The sequence below is a fragment of the Nelumbo nucifera genome, chromosome 3, assembly GCF_055504915.1.
Source record: "Nelumbo nucifera cultivar China Antique chromosome 3, China Antique-T2T, whole genome shotgun sequence".
Taxonomy (NCBI): Eukaryota; Viridiplantae; Streptophyta; class Magnoliopsida; order Proteales; family Nelumbonaceae; genus Nelumbo; species Nelumbo nucifera.
Genome location: NC_142651.1, coordinates 13,168,936 through 13,184,984, shown reverse-complemented (window position 1 = coordinate 13,184,984; position 16,049 = coordinate 13,168,936). Strand labels below are relative to the sequence as shown.

The 16,049-nt window shown below is 34.8% G+C and overlaps 1 long non-coding RNA gene across 4 annotated transcripts; it reads left to right on the top strand.

The window, feature by feature from the left end:
• Positions 1-56: 56 nt before the first annotated feature.
• On the top strand, positions 57-10,410 carry LOC148800962 (uncharacterized). Of its 4 annotated transcripts, none has more exons than XR_016083885.1 (5): positions 88-462; positions 565-611; positions 2,414-2,513; positions 2,674-2,772; positions 3,357-7,586. It is a non-coding gene; the product is annotated as an uncharacterized LOC148800962 (long non-coding RNA). The 4 variants fall into 4 exon arrangements; XR_016083884.1 differs by lacking the exon at positions 3,357-7,586 and adding an exon at positions 9,136-10,410 and having other exon boundaries at positions 98-462; XR_016083886.1 differs by having other exon boundaries at positions 57-462; positions 2,414-2,552; positions 2,674-7,586.
• The last annotated feature ends 5,639 nt before the right edge of the window (positions 10,411-16,049 follow it).

Genomic DNA, 16,049 nt, shown 5'->3' with positions numbered 1-16,049 from the left:
CCGAAGTTGCCCGTTTGGGATAGCTGCTGAAGCGAAGATTGAGCTAAGCTAATTCCGATTATAAACAGTAAAGATGTGAACTGAATAGGACAATCATAAAGAGTTCCAATCTGACGGTTCCGACAATAGGTATAAACTTTTAAAGTGGCCTTATCGTATTGGGGAAAAGTACAAAACTACCGCAAGAGAGCTTCCTTACGAGAGGGAAAACGAAACAGAAACAGGAAGCTCGCGCGCGAGAAGGATGGCGAAAACTTTTGTATATGAGACTGAAGGTGAAGGGGTAGCAACAAGCCAGCAATTCAGCTTCAGGCAACGGCTACTGCTATCTAGCCTTTTTAGTCACCGAGAATTCGTGATTTGAACCGAATGGTTTGCTTTCTCAGAAAATCTCATTCCTTCGATTAATGGAGATGGTTAGCGACGACTGCGCCGTCTAAATCAACGGAACCGGTAAGAAAGGTATGCACCAGAAATCATTCTATTAGGGTCGGGATTTATGTTTCCGGATTGTATTTTTTGTACATAACTTGATCTGAGTTTCCTTCTTATCTCATTGACAAGGGAGGGAGGCATCTCGTGCACGGCTGCGGTCTTAGTAGGTCTATCAGGTATTTCTTCTAGCCGTTAATGTCTTAGATTGAACATAAATGATAATGGTGAGAACTTGATGAAGCTGGAAGCAAGGTAAGTGTTGGAAGTAGGACTTGTAAAATCTTACAAATGACCCAATTTTAGAATCAAATCTGATATACTACACGAGTAATCTATCAATTGCAACATAGCCCGAGTTGTAATTTAGGATTTCCCCCTTTGTAATTCTATACTCCATGTTCCACGATGTAGAAGCGATTCTGACATTCTTTTGGATGTTGGAAGCTCACCATTTTCCCTTAGGGGCGTTCTTTTTTCGGATTTTGAGGGGGGATTGGTCAATGGATTTTGCCATTTTGGTTCTCGATTGACCAAGAATCCTATGTTCTTTTTTCAGATTTATGTGGGGACCAATTGGGACACAGCCCGAGTTTTAATTTAAGATTTCCCCCCTTGTAATTCTATACTCCATGTTCCAAGATGTAGAAGCGATTCTGACATTCCTTTGGATGTTGGAAGGCCACCATTTCAATGGGATTTTGGTTCTGGTTGACGAAGAATCCCATGTTCTTTTTTCAGATTTATGTGGGGACTAGGAAAGTTTATTTTCTGGGTTTCTGGGTACCACTTACCCGGGTAAGTGATGGGTAAATAACTTTCCCACCTAGGGAAAGTTGCCAACACTTGAATGGGACAAAAATGCCTTTTTTAATAATAGATTTTTATGGCTAAAATGGTTGCCTTATTTACATGAGAAATAAAAGAACATGGGTAAATGCACTTACCCAAGCAAGTGTTTCCCAGGAAAAACTTACCCAGATAATTGCATTTACCCGGGTAAGTAACTTACCGAAAAGCGAACAGGACCTTAGTTTCTATACTGTCAAAGAAATTAACGTGTATATTATATGTTTTATGGTTCTTTTACCCCACTCCACTTACCATTCTTGGGATGCCATAGTGTATCTTTGGTTTATCTACCCTTGACACCCATTGATAGACTCCGTTTTCAATATATTCAGTTATTGTTATTTATTATTTTTCGTTTTCAGTCTTCTCATGGGCCTTGTATTTTCTTACACAGGCACCTCATTTTTATTATAGATTACTAAAAATGCATCTCTCCTCTTTCATTTTACTCGGAGTTATCATTATCTAGAAAATGTCTATTGCTCTAATTTGTTGTTATGCATTAATCTCTTCAAATAATCAGTTTGAAAAGTATGGTTTGCTCACAGGGATTCCAAAAATACCTTTGTAGATACTTTCCAATCAATCACTTTGCATGGACTTTCCTAAATGAATTATGGATGAAGTGTCCATGATGGGCATGCACTGGGCTCCAATACTCAGTGGATTCTTGATGGACACTTCTATGTAACATTTTTTGTTTTTTCCCCTAGCTTATTTGATTTTAATGAAATGTGCACAGTGAATGACATTTTCCTATAAAATGTTACCTAGCAACAAAACTAATAATTTTTAACCCTTTTCTATAGGTATATAAATGTTAGAAACTTAAAATTCAAAGGATAAAACTATTTTATTGATATATACTTTTCAGTAGATCTGTTGCCGAGTCTGATTCTTGGACATACATTGGATTCCAACTTCCGTGTCCATCTCCATGCTAACAACTCGTATTTGGATCTGAAAACCAAGAGCCATGGGTCTCCACCTCAGGGTGGTGAAGTCATTTGTCAGTTCCCATGATTCAAAACGGTCTATCAGTGAATTCTTTGTGTTAATGGTATTTTATTTGTCAATGTTGCTTCATGGTTTACCTTGTATACAACTTTTTCACCTTACCTGCATGCAGGACAGTTGGACTGGTGAAAAATGGTTTAGAGGATCAGAGGAAAACCTTTGTCTATCAGCTTTTCTTCTCAGTTTGGGCACACTATGAAACATGCTGGAAGGCATGGTGTTTTCTTTTTGGTGTTTTTATTTTGTTGTTTGTAAGTTACCATGATTCAAAACGGTCTCTCAGTGAGTTCTTTGTGTTAATGGCAATTTTATTTATCAGTGTTGCTTCATGGTTTTGCTTGTATATAACTTTTTCACCTTACTTGCATGCAGTCACTTGGACTGGTGAAAGAATGGTTTAGAGGATCATAGAAGACCTTTCTCTATCAGCTTTTCTTCTCAGTTTGGGCACTCTATGAAACATGCTGGAAGGTATGGTGTTTTTTTTTTGTTGTTAGAATGTGTTCTATTTGCAATGAAGTAGATTTCTTAGTGAAAAATCTAAAATGCAGTTTTAAAGAGTTATACAAATTTGAAATTATTTTCAATGGACTGTGCTACCGTGAGAAGTATTGGGAATTAACTAATGGTTATAGTTTTGAATCCTATGATTTCCCTGCTATCTCATGTTGGCCATTAAAGGCTAAAGAGTAGGGAAAAACAACTTATTAGGCTAGTTTGGCCTATTGTAAGGAGTTTTAGGCTGGCTTGGCGTATTGGGGCCAGAGCTTCTGGGTATCCCATGTTCGGACTTTGGAACATTGGAACCCTACAAGGACTGGACCCTACTTAGAACATTATCAGGTTATTAATCAGCATTGACATGAGACATGTAATCCTCTGACTTAATTGCATTTATGTGGTTGATGGAGAAATTATTTTCCCTAAAAGGCACCTATACAAATTAATTCCTGAATATATTACAGTTAAAAAGAAATCTGATTAAATTGAATGTTGCTTATTGATTAATGCTAAATTAGTTCACATTAATAGCCATTATCTTGGGGTTTTTCTAGCTTCACTGTGGCCATGAAATCCTGCTTATGCCCAAAAAGAAACTGGAACATAGAGTTGGGTAGAAGAGAAAATGGATGAAGGCAAGAAGAGCAAAGGAAACATTCTGAAAAAAGAGAATGTAAAACAGGGGATGGATTTTACTCTGATCCCGTTCTCCCAGTTGAAGAAAACCTCATCAACCTGGGGTTCCGGGTTCATGTAAAACTACAGCATTGCAACATCTTTTTTTTTGATAAGTAGCATTGGAACATCTTCCAAACCCCAACCAGGGTTTCATTAATGTTAATGTAATTTCGGCTTGGAATACCTTAACTTTCATGGATTTTAACAAGCATTCAGAGTAGAGTTGGGAACACTGTGACAATGAGGTTATGCTAACTGATGCTACAAGACACCGGTGGAAATTTGAATATCTTCTTTGAAAGATAAAATCTTCTTCAGTTGGTATGAGTTAAGACTTAAGGCTGTGTTTGGTTTAGCCTAAAAGCTCCTCTTTTCCCTTCTTGTACAGCAGCTCTAGCTGCTAAACCAGACCACAATAAATGATGAAATAAATAAAATAGAAAGAAGGAAAAATATAACCAGATGATTGTATGGTAGATTGAGAAATGTTTTGCTTCTATGAGTGATAGTTCAAAGAAGATTAAAAGCAGGAGATGAAGGGTCAAAGGGAATATCTGAGAATCTGAATAAAAAGTTACAATCAAATGATCAATGTCACGTTTGGCTGACATGAGAAAAGTTGTATGAAATCCCTTCATCTTCAATGTTTCAACGTTGCTCTTTTTATTTGTTTTTTCTTTTTACTTTTTTTACTAACTGTTTTTTTTTCTTTTATTACTTGAACACACACACACACACACACATATATATATATATATATATATATATATATATATATATGTATAATTCAAATTATTAAACATATAATAAGAAGTCAAAATAAAACTCTTAGATCTTAATTGTCTCTAATAAAATGCATCATTACTCTCTTCACTTTTATTACTCTCTCTAATAATCAATGTTTGTAGCATCTCCCCTAACCCATTAAATTCTTCCTTTCCTCTTAAATCTTTTAACCCCTTTGGGCTCTCTCTAATGAAGTAGATACATCAAAGCTTAAGAAAAAAAAAATATTAAATTAAATGAATTAAGCCACGTTAAAGGGCCAATCCAAGACCAACTTAAATTTGGACCCTAGCTTGGACACTAATGTCATAACCTAAATTTACCAATCCAAACCTAACCAAATTTCCATTTAACCCCATGCATTGCATGGGCTTACTTGCTATCTCTTCTGTAAGGATGGGTGCTTAAAAGCATTGCAAATTGGCTATGTTGGTCATCTTGTATGTACAGGTCATGCTCCAAATGGTTATTGAGTGTTCAAATTAGAGTTCCATTATAAGGATGAAACATGTCTTGTTTTTTGAAACAAAACCAACTTGCTTTTGTCTTTCAAAACAAACACAGTTTAATAGTTTAATTGTTTGACTGTGGGGAAATATGAAAAACAAATGAGAAAAAAAAAGCATTGATGCTGTAGAAAATATGTTCCTATCTCCTATCCACGCATCATTATAGCCGCACATTGAAATCCAAATTGGTAGAAAACTCCCTTAGTTTTTAATAATAATTTAAATTTGATAATAGGTGGGAATATAGTTTGAATTTAAAACTTGGATACATAATTAAATAGGGAGAAATTAAATTAATTAATAGCTCAATTTAAGGAAGGTTGTCATGACTCAAGGTGAGAATTAGAGCCGAAAGGCCAAAAATCAGGGAAATGGATGGCATTGGGAACAAATCCGACCAAAACCATATCCAAATCCGAATATGGAAAAACGGTTTTGGATAATGGTATGATCTTAGAGGAACTCGAAGTCTGTGTGCGAATCTATTCCCACTCCATTATATTTTAGTTTGATAGTAAATTTGTGGTTATTTATCTCCGGTTCAGAATCTAATCAAATATTTGGGATCGGATATGAACCAGAGTTACAATGGAATGTTATTCTTTTAGGGCTGCAATTTGGGCCGGGTTAGCTGGAAGTCAATCCAAAAAAAAAAATTCAAGTTGGGTTGATTTTAATTTCTGGTTAAGGTTAGGGTTAGGATTAGGATTGAGGCCTTGACAACCTGAGCCAACTCAAACATAACGTAGCTCCATATTTATATTATAAATACTATATAAAAATTTATTTATGTATATTAGTACAGAAGACTCAGTTTGGAAAGAATACAAAATATAAATATGTAGATTGCAAAACCTTGTATTTTGTATTATTTTTTATCTATTTGTACTCCTTCCAATTGGAGCCTAAGTGGGTTTTCTATTTTTGGATTTTGAGAGGGGGGAAAAGATCATAAAGTTGGTCAATGGGTTTTGGTTCCCATTGACCAAGAATCTCATGTTCATTTTTCAGATTTATGTGGTGATCATGGAAAGTTTATTTTTTTGGGTACTACTTACACGGGTAAGTGATACCCATCTCCAAGGTGGATAAATAATTTTCCCACCTAGGGGGAAAGTTGTTAACACTTGAATGGAACAAAAATGCCTTTTTTAAAAATATATTTTTATGGCTAAAATGGTCATTACATTATTTACCTAGGAAATAAAAGAACATGGGTAAATAAATTTACCCGGGTGGGAAAAACTTACCTAGATAATTGCATTTACCTGGGTAAGTAACTTATCAAAAAGCAAACAGAGCCTAAATATAAATATTTGTATATATATTATGTATGTATGTATGTATGTATATATGTTGCATCACTGTATTTATTTATTTATACGTATGTAAATATATACAACTTTAAGTTTGAAATAAAAAATCTTTAAAACATAATAACTATGCCCCTTTACATATAATGATGTGAAACTGAATTTACATCAACCCTTAGAATATAAGAAATAAGAACATGTGGCAAAAGGTAGTAGTAGAGAAGTTAGGCAAACCTGAACCCAACCCGAGCTCAACTTGAAAACTTGGGTTGAATTAGGGTTAGGTTGCAGGATTGGGGTTCCATAGCTGGGGTTGGGTTAGGGTTGATCTCCACAACCTGCTTTATACGGTAAAAGAGTGGCCGTATATGTGGGGTTAAAGTGCATTTATTGTAAAGAGGTCCACAAGGGGGCCTGAATTTCAGACGAGAAGGTTCGTGGATTGTGGCGAAAAAAAGCAAGAAGGTTCGTTGAAGTTTGGTGGGTTCTCTCATATCTGCGACGAAGGCTCATGCGAAGTAACGCTGATGATTTGAATATATATCAAATTTGCTGGGCGAGTTTGGCATCGTGCTGACGATTTTTCCTTTGTGTTCTGCCGTTCTTGTTTCCTGTTCTTCTCGTTTGGGTTCTGGTTAGCTTCATTCTTTATTATTATTCGTAGAGAGAGATGGATTGCAAAATGAACTGCACCAAGCATCAATCAATTTCGGTTACAGCCATCGGTAGTCACAACTGCTCTAGATGTGAAGACAGAAACCTATTGCCTTTTCTTTCTCTGGCTTTCTTGACGTTCAACAGTGTCATTGCAGTTTGCCGTGCTTATAACCACCGGGATTTCTCCATGATTGGATTTGTTCTTTTTCTCTACTTTGGATTCATGTCTCTTTTAGCCTGTTTGAAGGCCTTCGATCGCTTGCCTCTCCATGAGGAATCCCCCAAGAAGAGCTGCTTAAAAGTTGCGATTTGGGTGCTCTCCACAGCTCTCAACGTCGGACTGGCCATTCATTTTGCTCCGTTGCTCTTCCCAGTAGCCTTCTTCATCATCCTTGTGCTGGCAATGGCAAGCAGCGCCACCAGCTTCTACTTCTTCTTCATCTACCGTGATCGCCGCACTAACGCAACCAGCAATTGTTCTAGTGACATCAAGAACGACAAATCTGTTGAGTCTCTTCCTTTAGCTTTGCAGAAAGTTTAACTGCAAGAACACCAACTGATTGCTGTTTTATTCTGCATACTCGTGGGTTTTGCATGTAGAGAGTATGCCTAAATTGCATGCCAACAAAGAAAAGAAAAACGCTCTTTCAGAGGAATTTACTGCAAATCATTGTTTTCTTTTGTTTTGGGTTTTGTTTTATTTTGTTTGTTTGTTTGTAGATTTTTTTTGGCGAGAGTTTGTTTGTAGATAAAGTAGTATAGAACTGGAAAGATCTAGTGCACCCTTACCGTATCTTTGGTTGGTTTGATAGGGAAAGTTTTTTTTGTTCGTTCTCAAAAACTCTTTTTATCTCTTACTTGTTATCAAATCAAACACAGCCTTTTAGGCCATGTTTGGTTTGAAGGAAAAACTAGGGAAAGGAAGGGAAAGATAGGGAACCTATACAAGGCTTGTAAAGGTTTCCCTACCTTTTCCTTCAAACTAAACATGGTCTTAGTGAAACGACGAACAATCAACACGAAAGTTTTTCATGTCATGTGCTTATCATATTTATGATTTCGTGCTTATCAACACGAAAGTTGTATCTGGGTAGGGATGGCAATTTTCCCCATTTTCTCGATCTCTGTGGGGATCCGTCTCGAATGGGGCAAGGATGGGGATGGTTTCCCTCCCGCAGGGATGGGAATGGGGAAATTTTCATCCTCGTTAGCGGGGATGGGGTGGGGACGGGGAGAGCACTCCTCGCCCCGCAGGGACCTCGATCCCCATTTTGTGGGATCCCCACTAATATATATGTATAATTGTATATATGTATGCATATGTTATATATGTAAATATGTAAGCATACATTTATATATTAATATTTTAAAAAATATGGTTGAATATGTTTGAATATTTTCTAATACGATTGTAAATGTTGATTATTTTATTTTTATTTTTTTAAATAAAATAAAAAACAAAAACAAAATGGTTAGCATTATAAAGAATCAAAGGGAATGGAGATCCCCGCAGGGATAGGAATCCCAGTGGAGATGGGGATGGGGATAACCTTGTATCTGTTAGCGGGGACGGGGATAACTTTGTATCTGTTAGCGGGGACGGGGACGGGGATGGGGATGGGGACCATGTTCCCTGTCCCTGACCCCGATTATGAAATTAACCCCCATTCCCATCCCTGATCCCTGCTGAGGATAAAATTTGTCCTCCATCCCCGATACTCAATGGGATTCGAAATTTTTTTAAATAACAGTATTTATTTGAAAAATAAATTTACTTAAAATAAATAAAAATTTTAAATTATAAATAATTTTTTAAATGTGTTCTGATATATATTCGGGGTCGGGGGAGAGCGAGGACCTCAATCCCCATCCCCGATCGGAATTCTTATTAATCCCATCCCTATCCCCGCCCTGCCAAAACAACCCCATCCCCAATTCCATAATCGGGTCCCGTCGGGGATGGGGAAAATTGCCATTCAGCTTAATTTTCTCACGTGACATGCCTTTGGCAAAAGTCCATAAATATAAATTAGTTGCAAGTCAAAAGAAACATAAGGTCTAAAAGAAACAAAAATTCCAGATGAAGATGCTTTTGGGAAGGTATTGATTAGAGTGGGATTAAAATTTAAGAAGACCACGGGGGATTGGAGTGGGGTGCACGTAAAATTCCATGACGTTTGTACGTAGAGCCCTCGCAGTTTCGTGAATTGGGATCTTCTTCTCACAGAGCACATTTTACATCACATCCCACTGTATATTGTGAACATCTTTTCTCCCAATCCCATGTTAATAACATACAAGTAGGGAAGATGTTATATGGCTGATACATGACCTGAGGAGCAAATCCAGATTCTAGTTTCACAGATTTGATCCCATGCCTTTGTATGCAGGGATACCGAGTGATCATATCAGCTATTGGGTCATGGGTGTCTTTGGAGATCGATCTGCCACTCCTTTGGAGAACTTGCTGAACAGAGCTTAGACGGAGTTGGAAGGAATTGGTCAGAGTTGGGGAGTACTGTGGCCGTGAGGATCCTCAAAGAGAATTCTTGTCATGTCATTAATCTGGCCATCCTAAAATTCATCTCTAAATTTTGGTCCAACTATGGCAAGATAATCAGCTGCTTTAGCTTCTCACACGCATATGGTTGAATTTGATTCTTCTGTTAACTACCGGGGGCATTGACAATTGACTTTAGAGAATTCACCTGTTTATGATCAAGTTGGAATCTCCTCCATTCATGATGTTGTGTATTTGGAGGCTGTTTGGCAAGTCTTTTTAGATAGATCTTTTAAAAGCCTAGTAGATGAAAAGACATACTGAATTTTTGGAATCTCTTTAAAGATCAAGACTGTTTGGTTTGTGTCGTGATTTATCGAATTATTAAAAACAGTTGAAAAATTTATTTTCAGTGCAAAAAGATCAAAAGCTTCATTTAAAACTTTCCCATTTTTTTTGTTTAGTCTTTCTACATACTTGTCTTTACTGATAATTAACCTATTTTCTTTTTTTAGTGACAGTTGCATTAGTGATTGTCGATAAATGAGAGCCAAATGCCAATTAGTATTTGATAAGCTCTCTTTTTAATCTTTGGTAGTAAAGTTTTTGATAAATACTGTGCGTGTGTGTTCGTGTCCGTGTTCGATTGGGATACTACTACTAGTACTAGCCGATGCTTGATTTCTGAATTGGCGTCTCTGAATTTTTATTCATCAAGTTTGTCGGTTTTCAATCCTTTGTTTCTCTCTCTCCCTCTCCTTCCTGTGGTTTTCCTTATGGTGTAACGGGTGGGTTCGGTCAGGTTCAATGACAACCCAACCCCACTCTAGATGTGCAAATCTTGGGATTAGGTTTGTCCTAATTAAGTTAAGCTTAAGTTTATCAATCCAGGCCTAACCGCTAACTCGACCTTAAACCAACACAATTCAGGCTGGGCTGGAGTTAAGTTAATTGGGCTTGGATAGATTGGTCGAATTTAAAAGAACTGTATATATTTTTATATAATCATTTTGTATTGGGATTTATGGCTCAATTTAAGAGTAAAACTGATCGAAAATGTGTACAAATTTCATTTACAAATGATACATATACATATTTTACATATGTGCATGTATATATAATTAGACAAATAGACACTTTTTTATATAAATATAATACATATATGTATGTATCTGCCCCTCTCCAGACCCGTATTGGCGGGAGCCTCATGCACTGGGCTGCCCTTTATATGTACATATTCGTTCAAATGGGCTTGGGTTGGACCAGGCTTTGATTGGACTTGGGCTACCTGAGACCTCAACCCAAGTTTTTTGACCCAAACCACCCCACAGCCCAAAAACTCAGGCCCAACTCATGCAAAAACTCGAGTTGGGTCAGGTCAAGCTCCGGTTAAGCCTGCCCAAGTTGCACCCCTAGTTTTTATCAATTATTTATATTAGCCCTTATATTTATCTAGTAACTTAGTATCACCTTTTGACCACAAAATTAGTGGGGGTTTGTACGTAGATATCTTCTATATTATTATAAAGCAGATATTTGCTTTGATTTTGGTGCAGGTCATAAAAATGAAATTTAATTACGTAATGTTAATTTATATCTTATCTTTTGCTTGCATACATGCATAGCCTCATAAATATCAAATTTACCTCCAAAATATATTTTTTGAAGTCGACAAAAGTACCTATTTATCTATTCAATTTTTTTTTAGTTTATTATATGTTTGAACTTGTTTTCAGTTTTCATTCCCACCTTAATATTATGGCAGAAAATAATTTGTTCCTTTAAAAATTATAAATGAGGGTATTTTTATACGTATAATACACAATAAGGTGCTAAATAAGAGCACACTTGACATTTTGAAACAATTTAAATGTTAGATGAGCACTTCTGTCACTAACAGGGCGTTTTTTTTTTGGATTTTGAGAGGGAAATCTGGTTAATGGGATTTTGGTTCTCATTGACCAAGAATCTCATGTTCTTTTTTCAGATTAATGTGGGAATCCGAGAAAGTTTATTTTCCTGGGTATCACTTACCTGCCTATCTCCTAGGTGGGTAAATAACTTCCCACTTGGGGTTTACCCGAATAAGTAACTTACCGAAAAGCAAGCGGGGCCTTAGTTAACGAATTAATATTAAAGGGTGGAATAAGCAACTCAATTCCAAATTTCACTTGTCAAGACATTCTTAGCTTTAGCTTTGTTGTATATTTCTTTTACTTTTGTTTGGGCCTACGCCATTCAATACACTATATTTAATATTTATAATATTTATATTATATAATGTATAACATAATATATATACATAAATATATGTATAATATGTTATAATTTTTATAAAATAAACTATTATATACAACCATATGTGTCAATTTTGACCAAAAACCCTAGGGAAGGTATAGCAATTTACGCAAATTTAGATTACATTCAAAATATAAACATATATTATTAATTATTAATATGACATGAATAAGAAGCCATAGAGCAGGCTATTGATTCGCCTTTGTAACTGTATAGCAATGTTTTAAAAATTGACTTGGAGGCCAACCATTTTTGCCTCTAGGTTGTGGGTCATCGGTTTGATTAGCCAGGTAGAATGGTTATATACATAAATATATTTTAGATATGTTGTATGTATTATTGTATATTTAATATATGTTTTTTAATTCAGTTTTTAATTTTTTTATTTATAAAAAATATTAAAAATTACAATTTGAGGCCAAAAAAGGGGTTTTTTCGTGAAAATAGTGGGGCAAGGTGCCTATGGCCTTTGGGACGTATAGATCTCAAAAAGTTATCCAAAATAAAAAATAAAAAAAACATCCTAGTCAAACATCGGAGTACAAAGTTATAGCCTCCGAAAGTTTGCATGTATTCAGTGTGCAACCCGTGACTTAGCCACTAGGTCGAATGGGTCAACAATCAAACCGGCCAGGTCTAATGGTTCTTGACTAAGTCAATGGTTCTTTACTATTTGACAGGTCTTGATTGAACCGAACCCAAAATCCTGGCCAAGTAATGGTTCGAACAATTCGGTCAATTGGGTTAACAAGTTGAAAACATTGCTATAAATAGGTTTGGGCCTTAGAGCAAAAGGAAATTGATCTTTGCACTGCAGGCAGACTTGTTCACATGTTGGGCCGGGCTTTGCCTCTTTATCAATAGAAAATGTCTAGGCCTGAGCCCAGGCCGACCTTCGGGCCCAGATCTTGAGCCTAAGCCCAACCCTTATATAAGGCCCAAAGCTTGATCTGCACATAAAATGTCCTATTTTTGGTGTAATTTAATAAAGTAATATTACATTAATTTGATAATAAATTAATTCATATTTCCTGAATAGTAAATTAATATTTGATAATAACTTTATAAATAAATACATATTTATATATTTATTATATATAAAATAATGTATATTTCTAATATATGTAATAGTATCAAGCTGAGCTTGGGCTTGGGTCAGGCTTATTTGAGAAAGCCCGAGGCCGGCCCGAAAAATAGTTGGGCCCGGTATTTGAAGCCCAAGCCCACAGGCCTGAAATTTTGTCCAAGCCCAAAAAATATCTAGTCGGGCCATCGAACTACCCGGCCCATAAGTAGGTCTAATTGTTGGTGATGAGTTGGATGGTTCAATTATTTGGGTCAATCACAATTTAAAAATACTAGTTGTTCCTAACCACTTGGGCTTGCTTGCTAGATGCTTGACCATCTAGGTCCCATGTGTATCGAATACTAAATATATGTTTGGCATCGATGTTGCAGATACAACACCGTTTGCTGATGTGTGAGTTGGAAGCACCGTTTTTGGAAAAAAATGGTGTTTTTTTTTTCTGTTTGAAAACATTGCTGATAAGTAGGACGTTTCCTAGAACACTATTTTTACTAACATGACACTAATATGTCATCGTTTTCTGGAGCAATGGCATCGATGCCAAACAAACGCTAATATGTTTACATAGAATTGGTTACATTTGCAAAACAAACGCTAATATGTTTACATAGAATTGGTTACATAGCCTGCTATATATGCATATATTTGCAGTGGATCCCAACCTGATAAATCCGTCCAAAACCAGATTTTTCTGAAGGCAAAAATCGTGTACACATTCTGAGAGCACGTATACCTTGGACTCACCTTAATAGTTGATACTAGATTCTCCATTATTAGATAAAATAAAATATTTATAGGTATAGTAATTAATCCAACACTCTCAAAACCTACTTAATAACTTATTCAGTAATAAAAGTGATTCGATTGGGCCACATGAAGAAATGAGCCACATCATCCCTTCATAATGGATAAAAGATATCGACATAATACACTCTGACTGGTACTGTATTGGTATCGGTAAGGGAAGATATGAGATATGTCATGACTGGTATTTTACGATATGCGTCGATACAGAGGCGTATCAAACCCGTGTGTCATACAGAAAAGTGCTTCACTAGAAAAAAGGGTTTTAACGTGATTTGATCTCTAAAATCCAAGACACATAATGTCCAAGAGTGCAAGGATTTTAACCATCAAGCCACCTTCTATTTCATCGTAAGAATGAAATAAATTATCTTTTATTAAAATTAATTCTTACATTTAATCTAAACAAATAGCATATTTAATAACTCTAAGTACAAATTAACAAGAATAATATTCAAAATTATTAATTTATAAACAAATAAAATAAATAATTTATCAAATTCACATATATATAAATGATTTTTAATGTCAATAAATTTATACAAATAAAAATATTATTAATAGAATAATTATTTTAATACTTAGAATTATTTATGTAAACTTGATAAATTATAATAATTATTTTATAAGTTATTATTAATATTTTAATTTGCATTATATAACAATGTATTTATTATTACAAAGATAAGATATTTTTTACAAAATATTTGAGAATATAATATAAATTGAATATTATATCAAATCCACTAATCTACATTTAAATAAAATTAATTTTTTTATTTTAAAATTTTCATAAAAATAAAAATATTAATAATGTAATTATTTTAGTAATTAAAATTTATGATTTTTCATATGATATGCATCTTCAAATTTTCATTTACATTTTATATAAACATATATATTGTTTACAAAAGTGAAAGTATTATTCAGAGAACATTTGCAAATTAATTTTTAGTTGATTTTTTTTGTTGATGTTAAATATTGAAAATAGTAAAATAAAAATAATTGATATAATAATTCAAATATAATGGTTGCATATTTTTTATGCCTTAGATTTTAATAAAAAAAAATTGATGCATTATCAATAAAATTGTATAATAAATATGCATCATATTATATCAATAGGAATATATTTCTTCAGATAGACCATTAAAATATACAATTCCTATGTATTTATACATTATTTATATTTATTTTAACATTAAACTTAAAGTTATTAATATAATTATTGAATTTATATGCATTTCCTTAGCGTATCTAAGTATTTTTCATATTTTTTGTCCATATCCATGCAGTTCCCCTCCATATCCGTGTCTATATCCATATCCAAATTATTAAATACAATACCGATACCAATACTTTAATCTTGCTATTAGAAAGGCCAACCCCAACTCCTAACAAAACAAACCATGAAGTTTCCAACGAGATTCTAGTTTCTTGTTCAGTAATTAAAGCAGCATTGTGGCTTAAGCGGTGTTCGGTAAGGGGAATTGATTTTTAGATTCCACTCACTTTTTAATCTTTCCTTGAACCAATTAGCAAATTAATCCCAACAACTTACATTTGGTAAAGCCAATATCTCTAAAATCAGCTGAGGAATTGTTCACTAGACTTCACTTTAGAAGCAATTTCAGTACCTTCAAGATGAAAAGGGAATCCAAGTAGGACCTAGTACCTACCATATATATATGAGATGTACGGTGCCAAGTTGATAGGTTGTTGGAATGTATTTTGTTTGAATAAGTCAGCTGTTTTCCAAAATAGCTCTATATCCGTGATTCGTATTCTCTTTTCTTTCTAGGGATGCAAATGGATTGGATCGAATTTGAATCCAGTCTAACACTATTTATGTCAGATTCGATCCCATTTGAAGATTCGATTAGGTTTGATAGGATTCGATTTGAATTTGAATCCTATTGGTAAGTTGAATCTTCAGGTCTGGTTCGATCTGATTTGTCTTCTTTAAAAATTAATAAATTATTAAAAGAAAAATAAAATATATTAATTTAAATAAAATATAAGTATTTTTTAATTATTTTCATTATATATACATATTTTTTATAAAAAATAAATAATATAATACATTTATAAAAATATAATATAAAAGTTATATTTATAAATATATAATTTATATCGGATCATTCTTCGATCGGATAGTGGATAATTGCAATCCGATCCGAAGACTCGAACAGGGTGATCCGAATTCGACCAAATAAAATCGGATGTCGGATCGGTTCCGGTCCATTTGCACTCCTATCTCTCTCTCCACTTCCCAGTCCCAACCTGGCTGTGGCTGGATCGTGTGGTAGCCGTTGTCATTCTCATTCCTTAAAATATTAATTCATATTTACCAACAAATATTTTATGAGTTAGCGGCAGAACACGTGTAACGCGACAACTCGCTCTGGCGTCGCTGTCGCTGTGTGGTCCCCTTGATTTCATTTCTTTTGTTTTTCTTTTTTTTTTTTCTTTCGCTTCCTTTCGCAACCTTACAACACTGATACGACGTGGATGGATAAGTGTCATCCTCCCGCTACGTGTCCGTTCATCCGACTGGCTGATGACGGAGAAAGAGATTCAACGTGTGCATCGATCTAGGCGGACCACCTCCATTG